This window comes from Myodes glareolus, chromosome 4, assembly GCF_982192425.1.
Source record: "Myodes glareolus chromosome 4, mMyoGla1.1, whole genome shotgun sequence".
Classification (NCBI taxonomy): domain Eukaryota; kingdom Metazoa; phylum Chordata; class Mammalia; order Rodentia; family Cricetidae; genus Myodes; species Myodes glareolus.
Window position 1 is genome coordinate 90,702,356 of NC_142029.1, and position 20,478 is coordinate 90,722,833.

The window sequence follows — 20,478 nt, forward strand, 5'->3', positions numbered from 1 at the left end:
CAATATGAGTGTAAATCTAACTCTGAAATTATCATCCAGTACTGGATCAGGCATGCCTTGCATTTCGAGAACATACTTCCACATGCCGGTGTACATAAAGTCTTGTGGGCTCTGACTCCTCTTGTCACTCCTAACTTTCATGTATAACACAAAGGGGTTTTATTCTGTAGTGAGGTTTTTTTTTTTAACTCACAAAGTTTTTGTTTGTTTATTTGTAAAAGCAAAAAAAGCTGTAGATTTGACTGATATCTAACTTTTTCAGTCTCTTGATGCAACCCATTATTTTAGGTACAGGTATGAACGGGGTGGCAATTTGTAAACTAAAAACCACACAGAGGGTCAGAGTGAGAGACGGCTCTACAGGTAAAGGGAGTCGCAGCACAAGCAGTGACAGCTGAAGTTCTATGGACCCTGGAATCCACAGCAAGGTCCAAAGAGCGAACAGACCCCATAAAGTCATCCTCTGACCTTCACTTGCATACCATGACGTGTGTGCCCCAGCATGAACACATCACGTGCACGCACACACACACAAATAACACATTAAATTGCTTTAACTCTTAAAAAGTAACAATTTTCACTAGCTTTTATAACAAAAAGGCTGTTTTTGCTGCTATGACAAAATACCTGAGACTGGGTAATCCATAAAAAGCAGGGATCTATTTGGCTCTCACGGTGTTGAAGGCTAGAAGTTGAAGAGATCAGTGTGGTATCTGATGGGGTCTTTGTGCTGTATCATTCTCTGACAGAAAACAAGACAGCAGGGGAGCAACAGATGCAGTCTGCATCATCATCTGAAACCCCAACTCATGAGAGCTCACACCTACGGGTGGCATTAGTTCATCACGAAGGAAGGGCTTTCACACATCTACCCTCCCATTAGAGAGCCTACTCTCAACGTTACTGCCCTGGAAATTAAGTCCCCAGCAAGTGAGCTCTGAGCATATATTTAAACCACATCAAGCAGTCAAAGGAGCTTAGAAATAAAGGCTGGGTAAGGGGTGGGGGGCAATAAAGTAGAAAGTAATAGAGACTGTTTCCTAAAACCCTACATCTCTCACATTAACACTCATAATCAATTTCAAACAAACAATCCAAGAGACAGAATTTCATTTGTAAACATTTTAAAACAAAATTACTGGTTGGTAATCTAAACTGATATGTTTCCCTTGCCTTAATTACGTTCAGGCAGGGACTGGCAAGATGGCTTAGAGGAGAAAGGCACCTGCCACCAAGCCTGACAAGAGTTCAAATCCCCAGGTCCCAGATCCCACAGAGTGGAAGTAGAGAAATGACCCTCAAAGGTTGTTCCCTGACCTAGAGGTGGACATAAAGCACATGTATATTCTCATTCTTGATAGATGGGGGGGGGTAATAAATAATTTTATAACAAAGCAACAAAAGAAAGTTCAGGGGCTGGAGAGATGGCTCAGAGGTTAAGAGCACTGCCTGCTCTTCCAAAGGTCCTGAGTTCAATTCCCAGCAACCACATGGTGGCTCACAACCATCCGTAATGAGGTCTGGTGCCCTCTTCTGGCTTTCAGGCATACATGCTGACAGAATACTGTATAATTAATAAATAAATATTAAAAAAAAAAAAAGAAGAATGTTCAGACAGGGACCAGTAACATGCCCCAGTGGGTAAAGGCAGTTGCTACAAGACCAAGCCTCTTGAGTTCAATCCTGGAACCTGAGTAAAGGTGGAGGAGACAACCAACCACATACATGCCACAGCATGCACATCCATATGCATACACCATTTACAGACATATATGATTTAATTTTTTATTTAAAAAAAAAGACTTTTCAGAGGGAACATTCCCTAACTTAGTATGGTGTGAGTTAGAATCCTATAACAAGCATTTTACAACTGCTCTCCTTAAATGAAAAGAAGACATGGGAGTCTGCATGCACCTCTCACATTATAGCTGCCTCATCCTTGGCAGACACTACACTTACAAAAGGAAAACGGGAGAGAAGCCAAAGCTACCAAAGCCTCAGCCCTAAAACTGAAGCACGGTGCTTCCACAAACAAGAGAATGAGTATGTGTGTCTACTCATGAAACAAATAATAGATTTTGTGCCTTTTCTTTTTTTAAGTAAGAGACATGACATTCATGGTTTCACTGCAAGAACTTAAGCGAATGGGGTTCCCTTGTTCTGTAGAAGCGCCTACCACCTCACAGTCAAACCATCCACGAGGCAGTCCCAGGATTCTGCAGACTGTCAGAAAAGTGCAGGTAGTGAAAACAAAGCTTTTTTCATGACGGGGACTTATCACTAAAGGGGGAATGACTGGATAAAAGAATATTACCCACTTTAAAACTACTCAGGTATGAGAAAGTAAGATTTATCCATGCATGTCACATGTGTGTATGAAAATACCACCTAAAACCACATTAATATAGGCAACGAATACAACTAACACATGCTAATAAGAGAAGTCAAAACAAATGATATTAGTTTTTAAAATTAAGGTTAGGGAGGAAAACACTGAGGCAGCGAGCTCTCGGGGATCTACCTTTGAAGCATCTCATCACACCACAATCACCTCCTTTCTCCCTGCCGCCTTCACTGCCAACACAAGCAGCTCAGGGGTGAAGGCCAGATGGCAGGTGTGGGAGTTCCAGAACATCAGATATTGTTTTGTTTATCTGAATTACAATCTCTGCTCAAATGGCCTGCGGGTGCAAATAAAACATACTGCTAATTAAAATAACCAGCAGCAGTACTAATAAAACATCTAAAAAGCAACTATTTTATAGAGAGAGGCTTTTTAGGAGCTTGCCTCCCAACGTCAGGACACAGAACAAGCAGCCTGCTGTTAAAACTAAATGAGTTGTCCCAGTTTCTGCTGGAGGATAAAAAGCAACTTAAACGTGGGGCCAGGCAGAATCAAACCTGACGCGGACTGAGGCATCACATGTTCTTGGCATGCATCTCCTATGTGAACAAACACCTAGCCTGGGTATCAGCCAAGAAACCACATCCTAACATCAACAACTGTTCTGATGGCCTGCTGAATTTACACAACAGCCATACACCCCAGGCTCCCGGATGATGGTGATTGAATCTGAAGAGGAGGTGCCTGGATGTTGAAAGTCTAGCTGTCTTGGGACAGTCGCCTAACATGAACCTGGTCATGGGTTCAGTCCTCAGCACTGCAGGAGACAATGATAGTGGGGGAGGGAGGGAGAAATGTTTAAATCACCTGTGTCCTGTGGATGAATGTCAAAATCTGCCAGGCAAGAATATTAGCATTTTTTTAAACTAAGAACTGTTACCTGTTATAACTGTTCCATTCAAACAAGACAGAAAAGAAAGTGGGAAGTAATTTCACAAAGAATGGAGCTTTAGAAGCCATCATTTTACCTCTTGGCTATTTGTTCTGTTTCTCATTTTACTCCAGGTCAGTATAGAATTATCTCAGTTATCTCAGTGTTAAGATACAACTAAGGACTTGGTTTCTCACTATCTTAAATTGGTGTACACAGTTAGATATCACCCCTTATGAAGTGGGTTTCCCTTCTTCCCTCTAGATTCTCAGACCTTTGTCCTCACACCAGCACCACTGCTTTTCTTGACAGAGCAGGTCTCTGCCACTCACGAAGGACCAGCCACACCAGAAGCCCACCTACACCATCATGACTATCTTGGCCAAACATTTCCCTGCAGGGATGTGCCATGCCCAAGCCTACATTCAGCTCAAGGAAGGCCCTGCTGCCCTCTTCATCTCTCTACACACTACTCTAAAACCTGGAGTTTTTAAACTTTCTTTCCTCAACAATGGCCTTGACTCTCATTGTAATGACTTTCCATGTGTAAAAATTGTAGCTGACAGCCAGGCGGTGATGGTGCACTACTATAATCCCAGCACTTGGGAGGCAGAGGCAGGTGGATCTCTGTGAGTTCAAGGCCAGCCTGGTCTACAGAGCGCATTCCATAAGGCTACACGGAGAAACCCTGTCTGGGGCGCGGGGGGGGGGGGGGTAGCTAAACAGATATCACAAGGGGAAAGTGCAGGACTCTACCTGCCCATACTACGAGGGAAATGAAGAACCTAGGCTAGATTATTCTCAGGTCATGGGTAAGGTTGAGGATGAGAGCATGTGAGAAGAGAAGCCCTTATCCCTTCCATTCACCTGTACATGAACCTGTTCTAAAAACTAAAGAGTCTTTAAAAACCATTTCCTAGTGGGCCCACTTTAACTACTTGGTCAGCTCCATGCTAGAGAAGTTCCCATCTGTTTAGATCACCACTGTGAGCCCAACGCGGGAAGCAGCTGTCACGGAGTAAGTCCTCACACACTAGACAGATGAATGAGCCTACACTGCACGATCCCCAGCAGTATTTTCTGAAAATGGCATAGTTGACAAACTACTGAATTCCTGGGCTAAAACATTCTGCTAAGCCAGCAGAAATAGTAAAAAACGGTTGAACATTATCGGACAGATGCTTTTTGAGACCCAGCATTCATGCTCTCAGACCCGGCCACTGAACCCTGTCTTCTAGTGAGGAGCCATATTTTCATCTTCACCTATTTGTATGCCAGTGCTTACTTATCTATTTTATATCAATCTTTAACAATTCATACCCAGCATTTTCATTACACATAATTTAAGACAGGACCAAGGGGGTTATTAGTGAAGCACATGATACGGAATTGAGGAAATTCCAGAAGGCAGAGTGAAAACGGGTTGAAGGGGAACTGTCTTCACAAGGTGCTTTAAGCCAGAGGAAGAGACTCAACAACAAAGCACCTGAATCACTGTCTAAACAGTCACCAGAAGGCTAAGGGACAGTGGTGGATAAATGGACACTCAACATTAGGGTTACTCCATAAAGCCTTGTAGCCAAACACACACAGGGCATGCGTGATTACCTTTATGTGGGTATTTATGACAGAGAACATCGGTAGAGACTAAATAGCAGGATTTGATCACACACACATATATGAACTGCAGTCAAAGTCACAAAGCAGTAAGATATGAGAAGTCAAGGGCTCTGGAATAGTGACATTAGTCCGTAGGAGGGAGGTGACACAGCACAGAAAATTCCAACCACAGAAAATCCTAAAATCACTAGGTGGATCTTTCTACTTCTTGCCAACACCTACTTTTCAGTCTTGAATGTGGTAAAAATCTAAGGGAAATCAAGTACATTTATTAAGCAATCTGCTACAATGTCAACTTCACTTACAAGAGAAGATGTAGTTATTTCCTGTCAGTGCAGACAGTATCAATCTGATGATCTGTTTACATAAACAAACTTCACCTTCATTAGTAGTTAAAATGCTGTATTTAGATCAGAGCTAAAAAAGAAAGACTCAACTGTAGTCAGGAGTTATTGGTCGGTTTTTACGGCACATCCCCAGTGGCCACTGTAGGTTATTGATGGAGGGGGTAGGGCTACCACACACATCTTCACAAATTTGGGTTGAGAATGGTGCTAGGAGATGAAGCAAGAATTATGTTTTCAAAAATGCAAGATGTGCATTCCCTGAGATTATAAACGCTAAAATAATCTTGTAAATGCTACCCAACTCCAAAGCCACAAGACCACCACCCTATGAAAACTCTATAAATGCAACACAGCCAAACTTTATCCTCTTTTTACAGGCCCCAAATGGGATATCTTAAGGCCTGTGCATTGGTAGAATTGCAGTAGAATGTTTTCTCCAGAGCACAAGTTCAATACCACTACAAAAATTACTATGCTTCCCTGAAAGCCTGGATTTCTGTGTGTGGTGGGGAGGGGGAGGGGGAGTTCTTCCTTAGCTAGACCCAACTCTCTTGGCAAACAAATGCAGGTAGAACATTTGACACATTCCGGTCACACCGTGCCAATGGGAATGAGACATGGAACCCAGAGGCCAGCAGCTACACCCCATCGTCCAAATACGCTATTACAAAGGTCAAGTTGATTTCTTGTAATTGAAAAGCAAGGAATTGAAAAAGGCTTAAAGCCAAACATTTCCAAAATGATTTAATTTCATTAGAAAATGAAGGGAATTTTTTTTCTTTTTAGGCTAATCCCATTATATTAAGAAATATATAATATCAAAGCAATCCATGTTAAAGATGTTATGCTAGGAAGCAGGACCTCAAGTAAGAGACTGAAGAAACATGGCGTGCAGAATACAAGCCTACCACGCACAGGGCACCAGAAACAGTATTGACCTGCACGTTACCCTGCAGACAAGAACTAAGACACTATTGTTCTAAAACCACTTAACTGTCACCTAAGAAATGCATGCTACTACAGAAAATTATATCAGACAGTTTATACTTGGCAAATACAAATCAGAATTATTATTCATTCTAGTCCAGTGTTTTTTTCAAATTTAAAATAATAATACAAAAACAAAAAAAGCTCCCAGCCCAGAGTCATCAGTCACCAAGAAGGTCTGGTTCTGATATTATACGAGCTCTGTCAGCCTTAATCAAATTGCCTGCCAGATCGTAGATAAGTAATGACTTGCTTAGGTTAAGCCAGGCCAGAGTTTTCCTTCTGCAGTATATACATCTCCGGAGTGAAAATAAACAACCTCACACCTCGCTCTGGGAGCCGCACGGCGCTGAGATTACAACTCGGCCTTCTCCAATAGAGGAGGAAGGCAACTTCCAGTCCGAAGGATATCTACTTTTCCCTGCTTCTAAATCTGGCCACCAACTATTTTAAACCATGTCACGAAGCACTTAATGAGTATTTTGATGATCTACCCTAAATTAACACAAATTAGACATGGTAAGGTACTTCAACTCTGACTTTCGGCTTGGCCAGCATTACTGTGATAGAAAACAAAACAGGAATTGTTAACAATTGACCAAAGTAATACTGAATCACTTAAAACCCACAAAACTTGAAACCCTACCCTCACATGAAAATGAAAAGTGAAATTTGGTCTCAATATCACCAGTCACATTTCAGAAACAAGGAATACCAGAGAATAACCAGTAAGATTGGAGACAGAATGCATCAATTTGGAGATTGCATTTGTTCTATAACCAAAAACATAAAGGAAAAAGTGAACTTTACTTCTAAAATGTCCCTTTTGCTTTTTGCTTTTACTATAACTGGGAAAGCCTTTCAAGCCGCACATTCAGCCAAGTTAACAGTGTAAAATAGTGTCGAAACATCCAAGTATTTTCCTCTGTTCCAAAGAAAAAAGTCAGAAAGCCAGGATCCAGTAACTAGGCGAGGAAATGGAATAAGACACCAGGGATTCAATTTTAGCTTAGCAGAATTCACCTCAGTGTTTTCCACTAGGTCAATCGGCTGTAGAATGTAGAAATTGTGGTTTAGAATTATCAAAGACAAAAGAAAAGCACAGAATTTAACAACTCTCATCTATTACTAAGCACATACAAATGTGCACTTGCGACCTAAAATAAGTCCTAAAAGCAAGCTAGAAATTTCAAATAACCCTTTCCCTGCACTCAACAGGGAGACTCTGAAAGGCCACCTGACTTTGAACTAGATTAAAACCTTTGCGTCTGATACCAGTGCTCATAGATCTCCTTGCTCACAGAAACTTTATTAGCTCATGCATTTCTTATAAGTAGAGGAGGGAGAAAAAGACAGCTGTGAGGCACTGTGCAAAGCAGAAAGGGCAGGAGAAACGCATTCTATATAAGGAATAGAAAGAACCACAAAACAAGAGTTTGTAATTGCTCAGCAGGGGGACTGAGGACAGGGTGTCTGTGGCTCCTCCTCAGCCTGTCTTGCAGGCAATGCCCAGACTAGGTCAGGACTCCTGTTTCCCAATCTCCTGGAGGCACCATTCTTACAAGTCTGCAGGGCACCCCAACAGACAAGAGCCTCGCTCTGCAAAAGCAATGCTTCACTCTTTTGTCAGCATATTATTTATTGTCGCACTCCCCAAGCGCACAGGCAGCATTCACTCTAGGTGAATGAACACACAAAAGACGCTAGTATTTCTCGGTGAATGAGAAAGAACCTCTACAAGCAAATGGGGACCTTGTTTGCCTACTCAGTGTTAAAGTCCCCCCCCCCACTCCCGTCCCCCAAAACTCACATTTCAACATGAAGAGAAAAAAAGAACCGTATTTTTACAAATGAACAGCTCAAAACAGTTTCTCACTCTGGGTTGTTGAAGAACAGAGAATTTTCTATGTGGGACCTCCTGGTTTGATCTCATGCTTGCTAACATCTATAACTCCAACTAGTAAATTACGCTTTCCTCTCTCTCTCTCTCTCTCTCTCTCTCTGTGTGTGTGTGTGTGTGTGTGTGTGTGTGTGTGTGTGTGTGTGTGTGTGTATAGAGCAGGCTAAGAAAACAAGAACATAACCAAATGTTCTAGTTTTCACTTCTAGGGCTAACCACTTTCTTTTCTCTAGTAATCTACTACATATTGGGAAGAAAATCTCAAACTAAGAAGCACCACACTGAACGGGCCCTTTAAATAATGTTTATGATCCTTTCCCAGGGGTTCGGGAGGACACATTTGTCTGGACTTCCCCAAAGTTCACGCTTAGGAAACCCACTCTGGGAGTTAACTAAAAGATTCCTATTAACATTGGTAAATTGCACACAGGCAAATCCCTGAGCTAAACTTTATTTGATGCCACAAAGGCCAGATAGCAAACCTCTGCAAGCTGCGTTATGTTATTTAAAACCCCACTGTGGCCGCTGTCATAGCAACAAATGTGAAATTATTCTAAGACCTAACCACTACGACAATAGTTCTTTTTAAAATACATCCTCAAACACAAAAGAAATAACAAATCATGACAACTGGGTTTGCCGGCTTTATAGGAGACTATGGGTAACAACCAGTCTCAAAATGACTCAAAATGAACTTCAGCTAGCCAGGATAGCAAGGAAAAAGAACTCAGCTCAAACACATGATGAAATTTATATGAAAGACCTATAGAAAAAGGAAATCAAAGCAAGACTAATACAACTTATTTTAGGGGAGAAATCCAACTAAAATACAAAGTAATTTAAAATATGTTAACTAGAGCTTGGAATCAGGACTGGGGAGAAAACGGATGTTTATTTTTGTTATAACCTCAAAAGGGACTTATGTTGTCTTTTTAAAGTACTGTTTTTCAGTAAATACAAATAAAACTATACCGATTTAGAATTTAGGGCAAATCCAATCAGAATATAGCTTGAGAAAATTAAGATGTCCACGAGTAGAACTGATTTAGAAAGACAACCTATCTGCACCATCAAATGTGTGCTTCTCCACATAGAACAATGTGCATTTCCTTCTGCATGGGCTCCCTAGGCTTAAAGACTCAACAACTGCTTTGAAATGGAATCCTGGAGTCCCCAGTAAAGGCACCACTTAGGAGAAGATGGAAGAGCCACTGTAAGGAAAGGCTAGCCTGGTATATAGGAAGATCCCGTCTCAAAAACAGCAGGCCAGCAGTTCAGCCAGCAGAGGTGTCCGCACACAGGCCCAAAGACCTGAGTTCAACTAGACCCACAAGGTAGAAGATAATAGACTCCTAAGAGATTCCCTCTGCCTTCATGCATGCCATAGACATGGCTCATGCATGCCTCAACACAAAGACACACACACATACACATACGTGTATACACATACGTGCACACACACATACACATGCACATACAAGCACACATGCATACACGAAATAAACAAACACTGTGATAATAAAATAGGATGGCAACCATACAGAAGGATGTACCAATGAGGTCAATCATGGACACGGCACAGTAGTAAGCCTTCAGTGTGGTTCCACTCGAGTTTCTAAAGCTATTAAGTACTTAAAATTTTCTTTGTGGAACTTCCTGGTGCCAAGGTTGACGGAGGCTACAGCTCAGACGCTAGAATGCCAACAACTGAAGTCCTTTCCATCTGCACTCAGACTTCACCTCCCCAGCACTGTCTCACAAGGTCACCAAATGTTTTCCAGCCCCAAGCTACAGAACGTTGAGCCATAAAGAGAAGCCCCTTTTATGAATGAGGGTTTATCCAATCTCCATCATGACAGGAAGTGCACACCGACACACAGGTGAGTGGGACTTCGCTCCTGAGTTCCTAAGCTCGCAGCCTACTGTGTTGCTATTTTGTTATGCATACTCCCTGAGGCCAAAATCAGGAAGAGAAGCCAAAAAAAAAAAAAAAATGGGTAGGGAAAAATGTCTCCTCCCCAGAGCATGATGCCTTTTTTTCTTTTTATTGGACTAAAAAGGGCTGCCAAGTTCTGATGTCACTCGTGTAATCTCATGGCCTGATAAAAGTAGTATTTTACCAACTAAACATTCATTTCTCTTGCCAATTTTACCTCCAGCCAGGCGATGTGTACAATTACCCACTGTACAGATACCAAATTATTATAAAACAGAGAATACTAATTACAGTTATTCTGATACCACAAAAGCCTAATAACTGTCAGAAATTTCCCTGGCAGAGACAGAAGCCAGGATGTATTTTTTAAGTATTTATACACTCGAGGGAACCCCTGTAATAATAGCCAGTTAAAACACAAACAAGCAAAACATGACCTCAACTCCCTAGGCACTAACATTACGCAGAACAAAAACATATTTTAAATACATAAAATTGCTAAACTATTCAAAATACCTGACATGCACCAGAGTACCAATGGTTGACACTTCACAGTTCTTAACCTTAAGCTATACTTCGCTGTTTTCTGAAACTTCTTCGATCTTCATGATTAGGAGCTATGTGATATTTCCCTGAACTTGACATTGAAAATCTATGATTTCACTTGATTTTTATAAGAAACACTGTGTGTTGAGATCTAGAAGAAAGAGCCGAGTATCCCGCTGTGCCCTGTGCTCCACCTAACTGCTCAACATTGTGTTCCTCGCCAGTAAGACAAAAGGCCTCAGAAAACAAGGCAGAAAGATTCACTTCGGTTCATTGACTTCAGAAGTTTCAGACCCTGGTGCCAGCTCAACCTCCATAGGCCTGCAGTGAGGGAGGACATCATGACAGTGGACGCCCATGGCTCAGGAGGGTACTGACCTCCTAGCAGCCAGGAAGCAGGGAGAGAGAGTGAAAAGTAGACCCCAAGAACTCCATTCTTCCATGTCCCAGCAAACCTCTTTCCTCCAACTAGGAGGCCCCGCCTCCTCATAGCCCAATCTGTAGGAACCCATTATGAATTAACCCACTATAAAATTAGCTTCCTCACAATCCAATCAAGCCTTCAACTCATGAATTTAGGTGGAGAGCACACTCCAGATCCCAACCATAACAAACAAACATGTGGAAGCTTCTTAGAAAGGAACAATTTTGACTTCTGCCCATCCTATACACTTTAACATTCTCCCAAGAATTCAAATGTCCATCGGGGTTCTCAAGGCATTTTAGTGTTAGATAATCGGTAGGGTAAAAATGGTGGGGGAAACTCCCTTGTCAGAGTTTGGCAGACGTGGATACAATTATGACATAACTGTTCAAAAAGAGTCACGCTCCCAACTTGAAAGGAAGAAACACCAAGCTGAGAACAGAGTACTTGCCTGGAGCACATATAGCCCTAAGTTCCATCCTTAGAACCCCATAAACCAGACACAGTAGCACATACCCAGAGTTCTACCACTTAGCAGGTGGAGGCAGGAAAATCAGAAGTTTGTGAGTTGGAGGCCAGTCTAGGCCACAAGGGACTCTAGCTCAAATAAAAAGGGGATGGGGGACTGAAGCATGGTATTCACAGAATGCCAATCTGGGGATGGCATAAGCAATGGGTATACAACTGATCTTGTACACTCCCCGCAAAAAGGACCCAAGCCATGGGGACCATAGCTCAGTGGTAGAACACTGGCTTAGTGTATATGGGACCCAAGGTTCAATCCCTAGTGCAACAAATGAAATTTAAGGGGCTGGAGAGATGGCTCAGCAGTTAGGAGAATTCAGTGCTCTCGCAGAGGATCTGAGTGGTTCCCAGCACTCTTGTCAGGCAGCTAACACTACCTGTAGCTCCAGCTCCAGGAGATCGGATGTTTTCTTCTGTCCATTGCACTCACATGCATATACCCACGCCTAACCAAATAAGACACATAATTAAAATAAAGGAATCATAAAAATGTCAGAGAGTTGAGGACTTATGAGGAGCAGGCACATGATCAGACTTAGGTCTAAGGAACATCATTACTCAGGCAAAGGATGGACAATTTGGGAGACAAGAGCACGGGGAAGACTTAGTAGCTGTTTAGGAAAGAGTCGCAGAGTTTATTTATTTTGGAATTTTATTTTTGGGGGAGTCCCCACATACTTTTCATCCCTCTTCTTGAATTCTGAAATGGAAGCTGCAGAGATAAGGAAACAGCCATAGAGAATACACAATGAGCAAGACCTGCTTTCAGGAGAGGACGGAGAGCAGCTACGTGCACACATAAATATGGAACAGTAACTGCTTGGGCTGGAGTCAGTTCAGCAGGTCAGAGAGCTGGCAGTGGAAGCCTTGTGATTAAAGTTCCACCCCAGAATCCACAGTCTCACACACACACACACACACACACACACACACACACCTATCTCACACATACACTCACACACACATATATGCTATCTCACACATACACACACACACATGATAATAATAAATTAAATTTAAAAGTGGTAAAAAACCAAAATATTCTTTCCTTTAATTTTTTTTAAAAAATTTAAAAGAGATTAAAAAAATACTACTTTGATGATTCAGGATCACACAGTGCTGCCAACTATGCTGAACACCAATTACTAATATAAAATGCCATTTTGCAGACAGGAGTTAGGCACACAGCTAGCTACAAGTGGAGACCAGACCAATCCCAGACGGTTGTTTGTTAAGTCACTGGCATTGGTCTTTCTCCCTCTATGAGCTTTTCTCTCTCTTGACATTGGAGTTTAGAAAAGTTTGGATGATGGAAAGACAAGAGTATTCGATACTCTTTGCACCTAATTTGTAGAAGCAACTGAATAATAACTGGACTGACAGAAATATTATACATACCAAGTACCACCATTTCTGATACTGATAGAAAAACTATTAGAAAAATCCACGTTTGTTTTGTTTTGCTTTTAAAGACAGCATTTCACTCTGTAGCCTAGGCTGACTTACAGCTGTCTGCCACCATATTTGGCTCCCAATTCCCCCTTATCACAATAATTTTTGAAAGATAGGAAGAATAACTAACATAATGGTTACAAATAAATTAGGAATCGTACTTAAAATGCAAAGAACAGGCCAAGTAGAAGCAGTCTCTAATTTTAAGCCAGGGTTAATTTGGGGAAAATGCACGTATTTGGAAACAGGACACATTTTCTTCCTTTGGAATTATGCGATGATGGTATGGGACCTAGCTACAGCATGAAAACCTATTTCATGGAACCTTGGCACTTCCACAAAGGCCCTTGCAGGTCAATGGTCCAGTCTCTCATACACAGGTGAAATTCTTTACACATCATCCCTGGTAAATACCATTAGAATAGTCCAGAAGGACTCACATTCTTTCAAACAGCACGACCTTACATGAGGCGTCTCCATTTGTTGGACAGTTCTTTCCTCTGGAATATAGTCTGCATCTATAAGTGCCCTACAGAACAAAAGATGCAGCCTGGAGAGACAGCTCAGTAGTAAGAACACTTGCTCTTGCAGAAGACCTGGATTTGTCCAGCACCCACATGGTAGCTCACAACCATTGGTGATGCCAATTCAAAGAACTGACAATCTCTCTTGAGAGCACACACATACAAGCAGAATAGTCATACCCCCCAAAGATAAATCTAAAATATAATTTTTAAAAAAAAGGAGTCACAAATGGCCACTGCAGCTGTCCCCACATCTAATGACATCCTGGCCATTAACAGTCTCCTTCGAGTCAGGAGGACCCCTTACCTACCCACGGCTGTGTGTGAAAAATGACCTGTGTCAAGGAGCTATGAATAGAAAAATTTAATAAACTCACAAATGCTGAAAATTACAATGTCTCCTGAGGGGGAAAAAAAATGGGTAATGTCCAAGCAAAACATCCAGAAAACCTTCAGCTAACATTTCTAGTAACACAGGACAAGCTACCCATCTCAACTATAGTCCCCGACAAATTCTGAAAAAGAAAAACTTCATATTCATCGCTATCACTTTGGTTTTTGTTTTACTGCTTGTGAGATAAATTTCAGTCCCCATATTAAGGAATTTCAAAAAGCCAAACAGAGATTCTCAATGCACGGCGATTGTTCAGACAGTGGGTAAAACTCTCCACAACAGAAGTGTGTGGCCTTGCTCTTCACAGTCTTCCTAGACCATAACATCTTAGCTCTACTCTCCCCAATTTTTGATCAACTTTTTTAAATCAAAAAATAGTATCTGCACCCAAAAACACATGCATGTATCTATGAACATTCTGCAGCTACAGTTTCAACTCAAAGAACAGGACACTCTAGTTGAGCTGGTGGTTATTTCTACAAAATTCTAAGTATTGATCAAGGTGCTTAACCCTGAACATGAAGATAATACACTATCTCACATACTCCTTTCCCTCTATCTTGAAGCTCCTTCCTTTACCTCCTAAAACACAAACAGAAAATAAATGTATTATCAGAGGATTTAGAAGGAATGAGAAAGGAAGGTAAATTAATTACTTTAATTTTAAATCATTTTTAAAAAATGTCATGATTATTTTTTCTAAAATAGCCACTGAGATCTGGTTTTCTAAAAAATCATGAAGAAATGACATTTTTCTTTTCTCTGCCAATGACCATATACCCATGAGGCAATAAAATAAATTTCAAAATACACAAAAGACTCTGTAACAGCTTTAAAAGCATGAATAAGTACTGCCCACAATAGCTTGGTTAAACTGCACAGGCATAAGAAGCCGTGCAGGAATGCAGTCACTGTATGATTCTTCCACCAAGTTCAAGAGCATGTGAAATTAACCTATGCAAGATTCATCAGCACAGCTGTTGCCTGCAGGGAGAGAGGAAGGCTGAGGAAGAGCAACAAGGAGCCTCCCCAGGCAAAAGACACACAACTGGACTAGCTAATGATGGAACAGGTGAGTGCTGACCTAATCATTCCTTTGTTGCTCACTGCAGACAAGGTGCACCCTTGTGCAGACCTTTGCCTAGATCGGAAAAGACGCCACACATTGTTTCCAAATGCTTTCTAAGTTTCAACTGGAAACTTAAGAAAACTTTAACAGATCAAGTTGTAGTAACTACATGGGACACACTATTACAAACTTCCAAGGCTTCCTCCTTATTTAGAACTTGAAAGGAATAGCTCACAGGAGGAATCAACAAAAATAACAGCAGCTAACATTTATAGAAGCTTTACTATCTGCCAAATGTTTTACTTTCATTAACTCATTTAATCCCACAATGGGGAGATATCCTATCCATTTAATCCCCATTTTACAGATAAGGATCCAAGGCTAGGTCAAGATCATTGTTCTACAAGAGCTCACAGAAATAATGAGAGTAGCTAAAAAGCAAATTCTATGTCAACCTCTTAATTCAATTTCTATTACAGCAACATAAAAATAAAAATCAACACACAGCTTCAAGCAAGGAAACATGAGCAGATTATGTAAGGCAAGTTCAATAATGTAAGCAGCATACACATTTTTTCTCTATTAAAAGGCGCATCCTTGGCATCCAAGAATTGAAACTCCTACTCATATTCCAACACACATACAGCAGAACAAAATGTTATATAAACGTGGTTTTTTTGTTTGTTTTTAAGTACCTCTGGCCATCAAAAGATATTACACAGTAACTAAACTATTAATTCAGACAGAAGTTGACCGGAGTTTAATCTACTTCTGAGAAGGCATATCCTGGGTGAAAGAGGAAAATAAGTAAACACTTTCTCAAAGGCGGCTCTTTATATCCTAAACATGTTTTGTGAGAACCTGGTACAGCACTACATGGGAACAGGAAGAAAAGACTGTACTATCTACATGATTTTAGTTAGCAATAAAATATATCAGAGTAGCCATCAAACATGCTGCCACATTGTACGCGAGCTGAAAACTGCTCACACTGTGATTCACGTTCTCAAAAGATGAAAATCAATTAGCGATACCACCCACAAACCCCATGCCGTCCTCTGTGAAAAGTATACAAGAAGTGAACTGGGTTAGTACTCCGAAAAAAATGTTTCCAACTATACAGAGGACAGAGGAAGAAGGAGCAGAAGGAGACACACGAATGCTTCTCCACAAATCTGCTCCAGAAACTGTCCAGAATGTTTTTGGAAATTATGTTTTCATTTACTTGGGGCTGCGGGCAAGTCTGCAGAGCAATGGCTCCAAATATTAGAGAGCCAACAGAATTCCGTAAAATGCTAACAGAAAAGAATGGCAAAATGAACTTAAATTCTATAAGAAGAAACATAACAAGCTCAGATGGCGACCAAAGTATAGACTAAAATATGCCTATTCAAACAAGCATTGCATTTTTGCACAGGCAATCGACATGCCATAAAAGCCTGACGTTGCTCTCAAATCTTAAGTGATTACACAATATACCAGCCCTTACAGGCAAGAGTACACTGTAATACAATTTCACATATTTATCCAAAGATCATTCAAAGAAAACTTACCAAGTCTGCAAACGTGTATCTGCTTGTGCTCAGAGAGAAAGCAGAGCAGCTCTCTGTGCTTACACTAGGGTTCGCTTCAGTGCTAAAAGTACATCACCACAGCCCTGCCGGCAATAAAGTCCGCACTAGCAGTCCGCCTTTGGGTTGGGCTTTTCTCTTACAAGATAAGCTGTTAAGTCATGCCTTGATTTTAGAGCTGCTAACATATGGAGCCTTCTAATGCAGCCTGCTCTCCACCCCCTCTCTCCTCCCCCTCCCCACCACTACTCAGCTCCACTCCCTCTCCACACATACACATACACACATACAAAAAAGGCACTGCAGGGCAGAAATTCCTCAGGTGCTCGCTAATGGAATTCCCAGGGTCTAGGAGCCGCTTCGGGGATCAAGAGATCTCACAGCCCCTGCTGGGGTAAGGAGCAGCGAGTCTGTTCCATTTAATCAAATACAGAATGAATTTTCAGCTCTATTCACTAGCTTGTCTCCAGGGCTCTCAAAAGGCACCAGGCAGCTAGAATCACACACATGTGGCTCTTTTAGGCAAGTATAATTAGTTTGATTTTAAAAAGCCACATTAATAATATCACCTCAGGACCATTATTCAGGGGACAGATGACAATGATACTGTATGTTTTAAGCCTGACAATGGAGGGAAAGTGCACAAACAATGGAGAAAGCTTGAAGGATTTTTTTAAAGGAAAAAAAAAAAACACCCGCAGCTTTTCATTTCAGTGTAGCGCAGTATTTTAAAAGTGACATTAAGTATATTCTTGTATACTATCCCTAATTTTAACAACAAATAAATACAGCCTTCCCCTCCTAGGCATAGCCCTTCCAGGACACCTACACAATAAAAATTTAGCACGCGCGCACACACACACACACACACACACACACACACGGAGTGTTTAAATACAATGTAAAAGTGTAAATAAAAACAATGTAACATTTTCTAATTCAATCTAGGTGGGTAAAAATCTCTTGAAAAAAGCGCCAGTCAAAAACAAAATAGCCCAAAACAAAATAGCCTGCACACACTCCCGAGACACAGACACACACACACACACACACACACACACACACACACACACACACGGAAAAAAAACTCCTTCAAAGCAGTACAGTTAGCAACCAGACTCCAAATTCCTATTTTAATTAGTTTGTATTAAGATCATTAAGCTAAAGAAAGTCTACCTGTAGGCAATTCATCTACACTTCTACCGTCCCAGCTATAATTCCACACAGTATAGATGCTGACCACCTGATGTTAACTGATAACACACATTAAAACAGCAAATTTTCCAATTCATTATCTTTGATAATTTTGATTCCTTCCCTGATTTCACAAAGCCGTTTAATTCCTGAAATCGCTTCCCTACTATTTTAGTTAGAAGCATTCATCATATTTTAGTCTACGTGTTCACAAGAGAAACATCTCCAAAGAAGAAACATCCTACTGTCGTTAAAAAAGAAACGAAACGAGACTGTCTAGAGGACCATGAAAGCATGCAGACCAAGTGGAAACAAGAGGAAAGCATAAGAACAAGTTATTAAATTTTACCTGACCTCTGAGGAGCACCACCCTATGACACAAGGTCCTATCCCTGGGCACTCCTCTATATATGCCTTGATGATGGGGGAGGGTCCTATCTTAAAGTGAAGTTAACGCCTTCCACAAAAAAAAAAAAAAAGTCAAGCCACCTGCAAAACCTGCCAGAAGTAAGGGAGATGCAGGAAGCAACCTACACAGATTAGCTCAGGAGTGTATGTCAGGTCCTCAGACTCTTTGTACTTGGGCTCGAAAGTCGCTGCTGTTTAAGTACTTTGCATGGTAGAGGCTGATGAGAACCGCAGCAGTCACTCAAAGCATCCCAAGTGAGCTACTACACAAGCAACCGCACAGCACCTCTACTGACTGATTTTGCTAGGTGATCAAACTATTCAAAGAAAGACTTCCCAAATGCGGTACCCGAGCTTGGGCAAGAAAGTTAAACAATATACATTTGTGTATTTTATAGAAATATAAACGTTTCTCCTTGCCAAACACACACCCCAGGCTCGTCTTTACAAAATGAAACAGGTTTTCTCGATCCTTCTCATAGAACTTAAAGCACGTAGCAATTTAGTTCCACATGTGCGTAACAGAGACTACAGTATTCAGTGCCTCTCTTGAGTTTCTAAGAATTCTTTCGAGTTCAACACTAAACTAAGAGCCCCAGAAAAATTCAGAAGTTTCTCTCTCTTGTCCCCAAAAGTTAAACTATCCGCATCCCACACTTTTTCATCTATAAGTAGACTGGAAAGGATGAGTTAGAAAAACGTAACAGAATATGTAGAATTATATTTTAAAAAAATAAGGCACTTCTTCTGCAGCCCCCTGCCCACCTCCTCTGGCAGACAGCCCTTGAGCTATGCCAAACGTCCACTGGGAATCCGAGGGGTATGGTATCAGGGAGGCATGGACTCTGAATTCACTCACTTAGCCTCTTTCATCATTCCTGGCATTGGCCGGAGACCAAATCTCACATTACCTTTTAGTCCAACCTCCCGTTTCCCAAGGTGTCTGATTAAGGACACAAAGGCTGGCTTTCTGTTAATGAGGTTCCCTAAATTCGACAGCCCAATTGGGGAGCAGACTGCCCTTAAAACACCTGCCACCCTCTGTGGTCCCCATGAGGAAAGGCAGGCTTTCTGTGGAAAGTTCCTTTCTCGAGGGCCTTCCACCTGATTTGGTGGGGTTAGGGAGAACAATGCAGCGAAGGGCAAGGGAGTCTATCTATCCCCCTCGGTGATTTATTACTGAAATTCCTAAAAGTGGAGAGAAAGCAACAAAGGTCTGAAGCTGCAGGCTGAAATAAATAGCGATGTATTTAAAGTATTTAGTAAATGATAATGCGAGTCACAGAAAGCTTTACAGAAGAGAAGGAAAAATACACTCCCTGGGGCTGGGAAGTCACTGAGTCTGTGAAGGCAGAGAAAGATACATTGTGCAGGAAATTTCTCTTGCTTTTCCCTACACATAAATCACTGTCTCTCCCCGGCATTCTGCGGGGATGGAGAGGGGAGACAGAGTGGGCTCCCTTGGGAAAAGCTCCGGCGCCCTCGGCTAAGCAGCATCCCACCTGCCCTGGCAGATCTCGGAACAAGACCTCAGCGTGTCACTGACACCTCACCCCGCCTCCTCCTGCGAGGTGGCTCCAAGCGCCCTAGGATGCGGCGGCGAGCCGGCTGCGGGGCATCCCTCAGCTGCCCTTCCACCCGGACCCCTTGCATCCTGAGGGCAAGTTGGCCTCTCCGCTTCCCCAGGACCCCCCGCTCCCGAGCCGCGCGGCCCCGAGCCCGCGACCCCGAGCCACCCTTGGGGACCCTGCAGCAGGACCCCCGCACCTCTCCGCAGGGCTGGCTAAGCCCCCAGACCTCCTGCTCGGCAGCCGGCTCCGAGAGCCACCCCCAGGTCATCCCCCCGCGCGCTGGCGGCGGCGGCGGCGGCGGCGGCGGCGGCTGCGATCCGAACGGGCCCCTCCATGCACCGGGCAGGGCGGCCGGAGGGCGCGGCGCCTCACACGCGGGGCGGGGGCGCTGGGGCGGCGCGAGGTCCCCGTCTCGTACCGAGCCGCGCGAGCCGGGCACCCGGGCTCCGGGAGGGGAGCTGGGGGGCGGAGTCCCGGGGCGCGCCCCCGCGGCCGCGCTCCTCCCCCGCGGAGCGCGCGGACGCCCGACACCAGAGCCCAGAGAGGAGGGCACCGGCGGAGACGGAGGCGGGCCGCAGAGGCCGGGACTCCCCGGCCCGCGCCCCGCCGCGGGGTGCGCGCGCAGCCTGCCAGATCAGCGGCGGGCAGGGCCGTACCACTCCTCCGGGGGTAGGGGGAACGATCCGCGCGCTGGCTCCTGCTCGCCGCCTGTCCGCTCGCTTCGCACCGACACCC

The 20,478-nt window shown here is 42.9% G+C and overlaps 1 protein-coding gene across 5 annotated transcripts in view; it reads right to left on the minus strand.

The window, feature by feature from the left end:
* Cdon (cell adhesion associated, oncogene regulated) overlaps nucleotides 1–20,097 on the minus strand; it is an 88,449-nt gene extending 68,352 nt beyond the window's left edge. For 4 of the 5 annotated variants that reach the window (XR_015001888.2, XM_085689755.2, XM_085689750.2 and 1 more), the window contains exon 1: nucleotides 19,940–20,097. The gene's annotated coding sequence lies outside the window, so the exon portion shown is untranslated. Of the gene's footprint in view, nucleotides 1–16,552; nucleotides 16,677–19,939 lie in introns of those variants that run through there. The other variant, XM_085689752.2, reaches the window with a different exon arrangement.
* Between the last annotated feature and the right edge of the window lie 381 nt (nucleotides 20,098–20,478).